Here is a 13,460-nt window from a genome sequence, read left to right on the forward strand (position 1 = left end):
TGTGAAATGATTACCTTAGATCAGAGGTAGCCAACACGGTGCCCGCGGGCACCCTGTCGCCCGCAGGGACCACGTGAGTCGCCCGCAAGACATGTTCTAAAAATAGCACTAGTCACCATTGGAGCTCCGTCTAAAATTGTAGTTGCTGTTCTTTTTAAATCAAAAAGGCTTGCATTAGTGTAGATTTTAAAATGACAATATTTCTTGTCATAAGAGAGTTGGGTACCCGGAGGCGCACCGCACTAGGTTTTCAGGTTACGAATGGCGGGCGCTTCCCGTCGTCAGGTCCGTAAATCCTCGGAACAGGCCGCGGGGCAATCCGACTGAAAAGGCCCAGACTAGAGGTTTTGAACGCGGGCCTCGGAGGGTTGGATCCCCCGCTCGGCTATAGACGAGACTTTTTACTAGTTTCTTCGTTGAGAAAAAGGTACCATTGGAAAAGCTAGTGTCGGTGATAACAGACCGGGCTCCCGCAATGACGGGCCAGCATGCAGGCTTCATTGCGCAATGCAAAGGTGACCCAGACTTCGCAAAATGTCTACATTACCACTGCATCATTCACCAGCAGGCGCTATGTGCAAAAGTAACCGGCTTTGATCATGTGATGATACAAACATATCAGAGATGTGATACCTCTGACTTTCAAATGTTGAAACAGATTAACAGAAATAAAAGTTGCATGTTTAAATATATATGTGTAGCTATACCATCATTGTTGTGGAAATCATTCTTAATAATTATTGTGAGGAATAATTGACTGACGTGATCAAACAGTCTCTTCACATATATTATTATTATTATTAAAAGGTGATCTGTGCAATTTTGTTATTCGGGAAGTTTGTATCAAATAAGTAGCCCGTCGTACTACTCGGTACCTTTGAAGTAGCTCTCAGTTTAAAAAAGGTTGGTGACCCCTGCCTTAGATCCTACAGAAATATATATATATATATATATATATATATATATATATATATATATATACTGGTAAACAACTCAAACAGGTTGTAACGTACTACAGCTCCCATGTCTGCCAACGAAATAAGATCCAGTAAACTTTCCCAAACATTAGAGTAAAGGTCTTGCTTCCTCCAGCTGCTAAGCATTTAATCCTCTGAAATATGAAGAAACAGTATGACTGGCTGTGTTTTGATCTCCTCGCAGCCTAATCCTTCATTAATTGCAATTCTGGGCATCCACTATGACCTGGGCTCATACACAGACATCAATACTAATTTCATATGTTTGAGCATGAAACAAGCCCCGCTGTGAGACAATTTACATTTACATCTTCAGGGGGCAGAGAGGAATGGTATTTCATGACAGCAAACCTATGGCAAGCTGGTGTCGAAATGAAAGTAGCAGCTACCTGCATTGTTTGGGATGCTTTAAATACCTTCCTGCTGTTAGCGCAAAACCGTTTCCAAAGCCCGTACCACTATTTAACACTGTCGTACATAATAGTGTGGCTGCATGATTTGTGGTCACTGACTGAATAAAATCCTCATTTACTGGGTTTCTACTAGAACATGTTTACATTCTTTAATGTTAAAAAACACATTATTTTTCTCACAAGATCTGTCTTTAGATAAATGTATTCGCCTTCTGTCTGAAACTCTCCGTTTGAGCGCCTGTCTCTTTAAGACCCCCTCCAAAAACAGCCCAGTCTGCTTTGAGCCTGCATGTGACATTGGAAGGGAAGCCAAATCGGATTGGCTTGTTCAATCACATGCTATGCATACCCACACTACCTTACTAAATAGCATGCCAAAAAAAAGATTTAGTATGTCCCAATACATAGTATGTCAAATGCAGTATCTCAGGAAATACCATGATGACTTACCACATCCGGTCAAATTTTGCAGTACGCAAACCATTGGCAGCGTTTCTGGCTATTCTGACCCACAATCCTCTACGCAGCTGATATATGAATAATTGGGATGTATATACCGTATTTCCCAATTAAAGGCACACTGCATGCAACAGTACGCATGTTGTAAGGGCAGCTGCAGTATGTACCAAAAGTAAAAAGAAAAAGTATGCGATTTGGAACGCAGTCATGTTTTCAGATCGAGGCAGCCCACAAAAAAGCTGACTGGCTCGTCTTATTTCACAGTTTGTGGGTTGGTAGACACTCCAGATATCAAAATGTATGTGTAGTCTTACTACGCATATTCTCCTAAATTGTGACTTTGAACAGCTCACGAGTTCAGCATTTATCAGCGAGTTGCTTTACCCTCTTCCTAGAAATAATTGCGTCAGCTACTATAAGTGTCAAGTTTGTCAGATGGTGTAGTGCGTGTCTACACTTGGACTGAAGTTTCAGGAGTCGATAGAGCTGCCCGGGAGCCTCGGCGGCTTGGCTTGTCAAAGCCGAGATGACATTATCCAGTGGAAGCGAGGGATTCGGCCCCTGGGAGAAAACCAGGCAAGGGGCCTCGATTAATCTCTTCAAATTTGGCAAAACCAAGGGGAGGTCAAATCTATAATCCAGAGGCGGATAGTATATCATAGGGGAGTTAGATTCATGTCAGATAATGACACTCTGTCAGTAATTTAACCTGAGCCTTTTAGCCTGACCCCCAAAACTCAGTCAGTGAATTAGCCATGGCAACATGTGGACACGCACACACCCCCGCACCCATACACACACACACACACACACACACACACACTATGCCCCAAGTTTCTATGATACCAAAATGAACCCACCATGTCACAGTGAGCAGTGTCTTTAGTGACGCCACCAGGAATGAAGTACTGTTGGACTGCAGGATCTCGCAAGGGAAAAGCCTCACTGGTGAGACTGCTGGAGTGTCCGGACCTTTTAAATAATTTGACACTGCGCAGCTTTTGTATCCCTGCTCAGGTTTGACGCCAAGACTAACAGAAGTAGTTGAAGGGGGGGAATTCTCCGAGCGTCTTTCTGTTTGTAGTCTTGATTTGACACATCTGCCGGTAAAAAAGCTCCAGTCGACACCTCAAGATCTCGAGTGTCTGGCTGAACAGAAAATGCCAATAAATTAATTCACACATGACCATTTAGTATGCACACACATGCACACATGATCCATGCATATACATATGGATTACACATGCTCAAACATATCTTTCTATGAGCCTCAAAAGTGTATAATGAACAGCCAGAACAGTAGTCATATAATATTTGTATCCAATTTTGTACTAGAAAAACATTAATAAAGGGCAACTCCACCAACTTTACACCTGAATATGAGTTTCTATGTCAAGAAGTTGTATCATGTCTTCTGTGGCTCTGAAGGGAGTTTTCCAAAGTCTGAGTACCTGATGATGTCATAGTGATGTCATCAGGGTTGTATCAAATCATGCATAGAGACACATTTTTAACAGAAAACCATTACAAACTTAAGGGTAGAGTTTGGAGGACATGGGCAATTACCAGGCAGTAAGGTCTAATGAAAGATGCTAGTTGCATTTTGGGAAGCGTAAGATCCAGTGTGTTTTTGGTTTTGGTGTTGACCCCTACTTGGACTTGAAGTCAGGCTCTCTCGGTTTCTCCTGCTTTCATTTTGAACATTGAATTAGTTTTTCATCTCTTTCAGGAGATTATGTTTTCGGCCGTATGTGTGCGTGCATGTATATGCATTGCTGAGTCTGTCTGTCCACAGCTTATCTTACATACTGCTTGATCTATCATCCTAATATTTCCTATACTTTTTAAAAACAGTCCTCGCATGCTTTTCTAGTTCAAAAAATATAATTACTGAGTCCCACAGATGGGGACCCACCGCAATTATGGTTCATGACATGTTTCGTATCAGACTCGTGTCACGCTTGCAGAAACGGACAATAGCACGTTATTAACATTGTGAAATGGTTGGCTAGGTTAAGGCAACAAAACTTCTTGGTTGATGGATAGTAAACAGATCACGGTTTGCGTTAAAATAATAATGTAACAACGTAACACGTGTCTTACGGGAACATTACGTAACAAGCTTAAGTCAACGTTTACTTTCGGTTTTGGTTACAAACAGCGGCCTTCTGGGTGAAAGTCCAATGTATGTAATTTTGCTGCCATTTTTATAAAGGGCTTTCTATTTTGAGCAGCACTGAAGGAATCATGAGCAACTGGTGTTCTCCAAAACCAAATCAAGTCGATTCCATTCATGTAGCCCGACATCACAAAACACAATTTGCCTTAATGGTATGAAGAGAGGTAAACATAAGTAAGCAAACATATATTACACATGACTTGTCGTGGCTGATTGACATGCATTGCGTTGCCGCTGCAGATTGGCCACAATGACAAATGCACAAGTTGCATGGTAGGCAGTTGTTTCGCCTGTTTATTTACTGTACATGGGTGGGTCAGTGCCACCCAGTTGTGTCAGGATACATAAAAACATGTGTCAACAGACTAAACACACACTGTAGCTGAAATATCAAAGACGCAATACTCCGTCTGTAATTGTCATTTGGAAGGTAGAGTTTTTGTGATCCTACTAAACAGAGACATACGATGTTCGAACACCGACTGACCACCGTCACCCAGCAAGCTTATGCGCTCTGAAAAACAGTCTAACACAGAGGCCCTCTATTGTACATGAAACTGCATGCTCTGCTGGTTTTCATCTTTTATCTTTGTAGACAAACACACACACACACACACACACACACACACACGCATATTACCTATTTTCTCATCCTCTGTGTCTCTCCCTGTAACCTCTGTGATGGAGGGTGAAAGGCAGAAGGAGAACATGCAGCTCAGTTACACCTATAATAAAACTTCTACATTAGCTCCCACCCTGGGAGGATGCAAAGTCATCTGTACCCCCCCATCATTCTCTTTTTCCCTATATGTATTGTGATGACTATAGTACAAAATCTGAGAATCAATAAGCCTCCTCTCTGTTCTATTTCTGCCTCGTGTGATACGCTGCCTTTCATTTCCTGGCTGTCATCAAAGAAGTCTCCCTTCATTTATCTCTTCGCTCCGTCTCGGCTGACGTGTGCATGTGTTGGTGTGTGCGGTGAGTTTAAAAGCATTGCAAAGCCATTACATGGACGCCGATGTTGTCAGAAACTATCGATGATTTCTCAACTAGAGACGAAATGGAGTTTTCATTGCCCTGTGGCCAGCAGAAATAAAAAATAAAGCAGCATCCTCACACACACACACACAGGGTGTAATCTCCTCAGTGTGGCCTAATTGAAAGTGACACGTTGCTGCTAATCAATACACAAACCCATTGTTGCTATGGAAATATCCTGAGTGAACTGTCCCCATTCCTATTCGCGCCACAGACACTCGTGTCTAGTCCACACGTACGCAGGTGTTTTTTTCTTCAATCCATAGAAGCACTGTTTGCTAAATCTTAACCTAAACCCAACTTTACCCTAACTTTAAACCAAGTCTCCCCCCCCCCGACCTCCATAGCGCATTCTGGTGCCTCTGTTCCTCAATATAGTGGAAGAGTAACTGAACCTTTATGTGTAAACCTATAAAAAGTCCTATTATTTGGCCACGTCCGCCATTCTTGGATGCACGTCGCCTTGTTAGTGACGCCTCACAAAGGGGATAACACTCTGACGTTACGGGCCAGAAACTCAACAAAACTCAGTTTTCCAAATCTACACGTCAACACCGAAAAGCTTCAAAGAATCTTCACAAACAAAACGCCGTTTGGGTGTAGACGCAAGGGCAAAACACATAGAAAGAGATACGTTTACAAAATGACCCGTGTACTGGGCCTGAATGACACAATGAGACACGTCTGCTGTAGTCACACTGTTTGCATTTACAGCATTATGTAACCAAGTGGTCAATAATGCATAGCAATAATATTTCCATCAAAGTGGTACAGCATTCCAAAACCACTTTGTGGCTTTTCGCCACGCATCCAATCTGATTTTCCTGCACTTTTTTTAGCAGCAGAAATCTTTTGGCCTGGTTGTTGCAAGCCTCCTCTGGTGTGACACATCACAGAGGTTGGCCAGGAGTAACACAGTGACATAACACAGCTTTATTGTGTGTGAGGAATGGCATGCAACAACGGCAGCCCTGACGCAGCCCGGTGCTGAATGGGACTTCAAAGGCAGCGGAGTTCAGCACCGAAAGGTATTTCATTGTGACTCTGCCGTGCTGCGGAGGAAGAGGAATTTGAATGCTAGAATCCTCCACGGCAGCAGGACTTCGGAGAACCTTTCGTGTCAAATTCGCACTCAGCTCGTCGCGTTAGCATTCCCCGCACTGCTTACATAATGCTGTGTGTGTGCTGAACCATCACCTGGACCCGGCTTGTGTTGGGAAGTGGATTTGCGCTCGGGGGGGGGGGGGGCGAAATGGATTTAATGTAGGAATTCTGTCAATATCTCCGACGCATTACAGTTCCGAGAGCAACCCACGTTTGTCATTCAAATATTCTTCTGGAGCTCATTCAACCCTGTCTCTCATTTTTAATCTTTTCTATTTTCTCTCCATTCCTGCACTCTCTATGCTTCTTCTCCCGCTACCTCCTCAGAGTTCACGAGGACATTCCACTCAGTAACGTGACCATGTTTTCATCAGGTCCACATTCTCTCTGCTGCCGTCTATCCTTCGTGCCCCCGCCTCTAGTGCTTGACAGTTGAGAGGTGGAGATGTGGACTCTGACAAATCCAAGTTTGGTCTATTTATATTGTACAGTTAAAGTGGTTTAGCTCCAGGCCTTTTAGGCCCGTGGAGGGACGGCCTAATCCACCCACTTTCCCCAAGGCCAGCAACGCAAAGCCGGTGGGACCGCCCGGCCATGTCCCTGCCCACCGTCCAAACTCCTGACCACATGCAGCTGGGATAGATAGATGGAGCGGATGGAAGGAACGGACAGGAGGGAAGGAGCGGAGGGAGGAAGAGTCACTTGACAAGCATGTACTGTATTGAAGTCCATCAAATAGCCAAAATTGTGTGTGTGTGTGTGTGTGTGTGTGTGTGTGTGTTCATTCCCTTGGATCTGTACTTGAGTGAATGAATTACACCCTTTTTCCACAAGAATAAATTCACAAACAAAGACATTTTCAGAAAAATGTACAGAAATGTCTGAGGAACTGAGAAAGAAGAAAGTAATTACTTAAGAAATATGTTTATACGCAAATGGCTCAAGAATGAATTCCAAGGGTCTTAAGTAAGAGACAAGAGAGGCATGCTGGGCTCTGATCAATGAAAACTCTTGACATAATGTCCATTATGCAACACTGGTCTAAACAAAAAAATCCTCACTCGCTAAAGAATGCAGAGCACGAGAGTTGCTATAAAAGGAGAAGGTATGCAACCGATTTTCCAGGCAAAATGCATGAGACGTACGTGCCGGCAATAGTTTTGGAATTACTTTGATGAGTTTTTATAAAGCTGTTACCAGGAGGCCGAAGAGAAGTTATGTGATATCATAATGTTTACTGACAGCAGGAAATGTAACTCAAGATAATCCTTGAGGACAAGGACTAGGCTGAGTAAGTCACTGCACGGTGCACAGCAAAGATACCGATGCTATCACTTAATTTTGTTCACAGTGTGACATTAGCGGTGACCCCTCCCTTTTCAGGTGCGTTTGCGCCGCCAAATTGAAGCTGCCAGTTTAACGTAAACATGTAAAAGGCCTTCTCCCGAGCCAGCGCTTGGTTTGTTCGTTCTGGGCTACTGTAGAAATAATGGCGGTGCAACACGACGGACTCCGTGGAGAGGAACCATGAAGATATGAACGCTCATTCTAAGCTGGTAAGGTGTTAAGTTTGGGTGATTATGTACTCATGAAAACATAATAATGAATATTATATTCCATTTCTGCCAATAGATGCCACTATAAGCTCCACACTGGTCCTTTAAATGCTACCACGAAAATGTTTCTTCGGTTTGCCTTCACCTTTTATTTCATCTTTCTCCTAAGTAACCATCATAACAAATAATTGCTTGACAAAGTCATTTCAATGTTATGGGATGTTGTTAAACATAAAATAAGCCTTTTTCTTCCTACTCTGGATTGTATTTTACATTGTGAATGCCTCGTGGAAAGAGTACGTGTTACTCTGCAAGCTGCTGTGAAACGGAACTCATTTAGTTTGCAGCAAAACATTCCTAAATGGATCATTCTAAAGCATACACTTCTCCGTTTCGTATTTCCTTGACTGGTCTTCGCACTGACAGAAAAACAAACATGCTGATGGATCACCAAAAAAAATAAGCTAAATGTCACCCTGTCCGTGACTTCTTGCTCATCCCCAAATCCATCCCACAATATTGCTGGTCTTGGACTCTTGGAAATTCATATACTGTATTTCAGGAATGCAGACTGAAGTCTGATATGCCTGGGCCTAGCTAGCATAACAGAGGGCAGAAGCCTCAGAGAATAACACATAACCAAAGCCCTAAAGAATTCCCTTGGACACAGATACTGACCAGAAAGCTGTGCCCTGGAGCTGCTGAAACCCCAGACTTAAATAGCATGGACTCCACTGCTGGTGGAGATAGACACTCAGCACTTTGGTTAGCTGCTTCTGGCCATGATTGAAATTACATCTATATATATAGATGTATAAAAAAAGATATCTATATCTATATATATCTATGTATATATATAGATGTATAAAAAAAGATATATAGCTATATATATTTGCAGTTGACATTAAAGCTGCACTCATCAATATCATGTGAGAAGAGTGATAAACCAAACAAACTGTTCTTCCCCTCAGCGCTCCAGTCCGTTTTAGCATCTTTCAGCTTATTGTTTTCATTTTGCATGTCGCAACTTTTCTGTTTTGAAAAGATCGATGCTTGTAACCTCAACTGTACAGGGGTGCATTTTTACATATCTCACCCGTTTTAACTTAACTTATCTTTAAAAAAAGATATCAAAGGTTAAGGGCATGGCCACCTTCCTACCACGTTGTTGTTCAGCTATTTAGTACTAAAAGGCACTCCAAGCAGTTGGCTGTTTTATCTGCTAAGTACATTATAAACAAATGCATTCGGCTATTACAAATTAACATCCCAATTAACATGTTACACAGTTAACATGAAATACAGATGCATCTTGTTATTCAAGCTAGCAAGCTAGCCTTAGTGTTAGCTGGTAGTTTAGCATTTGTTATGCCAGGCCTCGCTCTTTCACAGCTCCAGGCCTTGAGCTCCGAACTCAAGGCTTCAAAACGGTCATCACGGTCATGATGTCATCACTACGTCCACCACTTACACTTTTAACCCATAAGTATAATACCCCTAATAATGTCAACATTGTTGTGTATTATTATGGGAGAATATCTTTTTTTTATTCTTCTTTTATTTCAATTCTTTTGAAAAATATTACCCCCCCAATATTGTCAACATTGTTATTATGATGATAGAATAATAAAAATATATACTTTTTTCCAAAACATTTTATCATACAGAATCCAGTCAGTTAAAATAAAACAATGTTTCAGTCTCTTCATTTAGATTTAATATTATGATTTGATATAATGACTTGACTTATTGTTTTGCTCTTTCAGCTACCTGAAAGCGTGTTATTCTTTGTTTATAATTAATTAACTTCACCGGTCATTCGCTCTTCACAAGCAAAATAAAATAGAATTCTGAAAAGTGGTCAAAAAGGTGTAGATCTATTTCTCTGTGTCACAGCAAAGCCACTCTTACATCGCTCACTGGCCAGGGCATTAGCAATGCTGCCCGTCATTCCGTCCTCCCCCAAGCATCCCCTCTTAGCGCGACAGTTTCTAGAAATGTAACATTAGCAAATTAACTGACATTTTTTGGTGTACTAGTTCCTTTTGCTGTGTTGTCAAAGTTTTCAGAGAAAAGCAGACTTGTCCTGCGCCCAGTACACTCCTAGTATTTGCGCCCTGTGACTGGGTGAGATCCTTAACAGAGTGTAACTTGGTGTGTTCTGAAACTCCTCCACACACTTATGCAGCCGTATGGGGACCCTAGTGCATTGCTGGCAAGTGTGGGCTCCGGACCCGTTATTGCTCCCACTATGCTGAACATTTTTAAGACCGGTTGTGACATGGTAAAAATAGGATCCATGCACCCCGCTAACTTACATGTATAGGTCAGAGCATGGGCTGACCTCCTCTCACCACAGCGACCACGTAATTCACTCTGAAAATAACTCTCTTGCAGTTGCAAGTCGTTCACTCTTGCAAAGGCGCTGGTGTTAGAAATGTACATTTTTAGCCAGGCTGACTCAATATAGCTGCGTGAACGCAAGCTGCGTCCCGCGAAGCTGAGACACTAAATGTGACTGAATGTATGGTTTACCCGTACATCTTTCTGAAGGCAACTGCACGTGATGGGCGGTCACCGTGTTCCCAGTGTTCAAAAACCTGATTTTTAACTTTTCCATCCACCATTGCGTGTGTAAGCATGTGTGTATGCCTATTCCATGTGTGTGTGCTTGTGTGATGACACTCAGCGGCTTTACAGTATAAGCAAGGTACTGTAGCAGCAGGAGCTTGTCTCTAATCGTACCCCTTTGGTTAAAGGAGCAATCTACCACTAAGCCTCATGTGGCCACCCTCAGACAAAACTGGGATGACACACACACACACACACACACACACACACACACACACACACACACACACACACAGTCACCCAGCAACACATCAACCTATGGAATCTATCTAACCTCAACCACTAAGCCACAGAGAGGCAGCTACTTAACTGAAGCATCATCTTCCCCTACTCTGTAATAAAGGCCTGGCCGAATCAAAACCATTCCAGCAGGCTTTCCTCAGGGATTGATTAGTCAGGAGCTGTGGAGGGCGCAGTGTTTACAGCTTGTTTTTTTCCCCACTCACAGATAATGTTCACATTTACAGCAGCCTACATACCCATGGACGCATTTAAACGGTCGCACACAGAGAAACACTCCCACAAACTGCCTTTGTGCTGCTTGCGCCCGGTTGGCGGGCTACTGTCGGTGCTGCAAGTGGGGGTGTAAAAGTGACACAGACAGAACTCATAGACAAATTGATTTAATTAACTGCAACAGCACTTTTGTCACTAACCGCCCGTCCAGTTCCTGTGAGGAGGGCTTCTACATGTAAAAGACGTTGAGCGTAAATATGCCATGTAGATCTAGGAACCGTGATCACACCATGGCTAGCTGATTCCTCCTGTGCATAGAGGGCACTGAGCACAGTAAATGTTCTAGGGGGGACAGGAAAGTCAGCCAGAGGGAGGCTTTTTGCATCCATTGACCGGATGCATTAATGTATCCTGGTCATAAAGGGACATTGAAAAATACAAATTTTCCCCTCTTACATGCGGTGCAATTTATCAATCTAGATTGTTTTGGTGCGAGTTGCAGAGCATCAGAGATATTGGCCGTACATGGCACTCGGTTTATAGCGCTCAAAGCCATAAACCGAAAAAAACGTTCAAAAAACTCAAAATCCCTTTCCAGAGATCATGACCAAGTTACTTAAGATCATTCCACAGGCCTTGCTGTGAGCAGTTTCCACTGCTATCACGTCTTATTCCTTTCAATTTGTTTCACCTGTCATGTTATCATCCAGGTCATGTGATCTTCTTCTCCCATTGGTTGTTTATAGGCCACACCTGTTAAGTCTGATAAATGCCCTGACAAAGACCTATGGTTCGAACGTGTTATTTATTTTTTATGATTTGGCCACTACAGCAAATGATTTTTAATACATCCTTAATTGTTTTTCTAAGATTTTGGAGTGCATGGATTGCCTTCCCGTTCATCCAGATTTTCTTTTAACACTTTCCAAAAGCACCTGACACGTTTCTGATCTCCGGTTGAATACAAAGAGAAACCAGATATCTCCCTCCCCACAAGTAAAAATGAGTGTTGAATGTTATACAGATGTGACAGGGGAACCGTGATGTGGCAACATATGCAACGTCTGTGCAGAAACAACAAATGTTCCATCTTCTGTTTTCTGTTCTTTTCTACTCTCTCTTTTTTTCCAGATCTCCACTGCATGAGACAAGTACACTTTGACCCACATGCAGCACGTCAGATCCTGTTGTAATAGAACAAGCGGGTACCGGGTCATCTTTTGCAAACATCCACGCAAAATCGCAACCACATAGCTAAAGTCTGTCGAGCGAGTGCTGCACACACACTCTCAGCCGGAGCTGAAATCCTCACACCCAGCACACCTTTTTGATTAGCTGCCAGGCCAGCGCTTCGAGACAAAGGTGTCGAATGCTGGCAGAGAGGACTGAAAAAACAGGTTTTTTGTCTCTGCCGCCGGAGTTGTTTTTGCCTTTTAAGGTTCCACGAGTTTTGTTCTTGGTTTTAAGCAGGTAGCCTCAACCTTTATCTGTATCAACAGCCTTTACTGTATGCCTCACTCCTTTCAGAGTTGATGAAGCATGTGTGTGAGAGTGTGTGTGTGTGCATGCTTGCACATGTCACCGTGCGTAATCATCATCCGCGGCGACAATTCTACTCTGATACTTTCTGTTGTCACCTGATCTTCCTGTGAACCCAACACAGGGAGATGAAAGAGAGTCAAAGTGTCAGAATTATGAGAAATCATTTGTAAGAACTGATAGGAAATAGCTTTGAGGTTCCATTGCTTTGCCACAGGCAAAGAATTCAATGGAAAACTTTCAGGTGAAAAAAAAATAAGAGTGTTTGTGACTTATTGGTTGGGAGTAAAAAATGTATTGCATCCAGATTTTGAAATCCGTGTCCGTGCGTCGAACTCGTGCAGTACCAGTTGGTTGCCTCCTCTGGGGTGAAACCACAGCTATGTCAGCTGCAGCTAAAGACAACACATGGACCAAAACAGGAAATTTAAAAAAAAAGTTCACAGCTCCCTAACAAGCCCAGTCCAGCCCTCGGTTGGTGTGTACTGCCTGCGCTTTTCTGTCAAGGAAACAGATTTAACTATGTAATTGTTTTGGAGAGAGAGGACGTGGCTGCTTCCTTCTTGGAACTCACAGGCACTTTTCCTTTTTGAAAAGGCTACATTTTGTATGTGATATAATCTGCACATTTGTGAAAGATAATGTCAACGTCTCTCACTAACACCACTATAACACAATATTCCAGATTTTGTCCCCAGCTCCAGTGTCCACAGGAGCAAGAAATCCCCTCTTTGGTCCCACTGGAACACATGCGGTTCATACTGTGGAGCTGTTTTACGAAATAGGCAACCATATGAACAACATATAGTGGCTGCACTACTTTCTGAAGGACTTTCTATGTAGAGCATAGCAAAAATATGATATCTCACAAAAAGTTACTCCTCATTTTTCATGCGTTTTTCCTTCGAAAGTCCAGCAACACGTGTCAATTTCCGCTCGCTGCACAGATGCGGTCTCTTCAAAATAAACTTTCGTCTTCACAGGAACCAACTTAGTCGGGTTTAGGCAACAGAACCAGTTAGGTTTCAGAAAAGATCGCGGTTTGGGTTGAAATAACTACAGAAGTGCCGTTACCGAAGTAAGCATGTTATGTGACAAATAAATC

The sequence above is a fragment of the Anarhichas minor genome, unplaced genomic scaffold (assembly GCF_050575085.1).
Source record: "Anarhichas minor isolate MPS153535 unplaced genomic scaffold, ASM5057508v1 ptg000037l, whole genome shotgun sequence".
In the NCBI taxonomy this organism is placed as follows: Eukaryota; Metazoa; Chordata; class Actinopteri; order Perciformes; family Anarhichadidae; genus Anarhichas; species Anarhichas minor.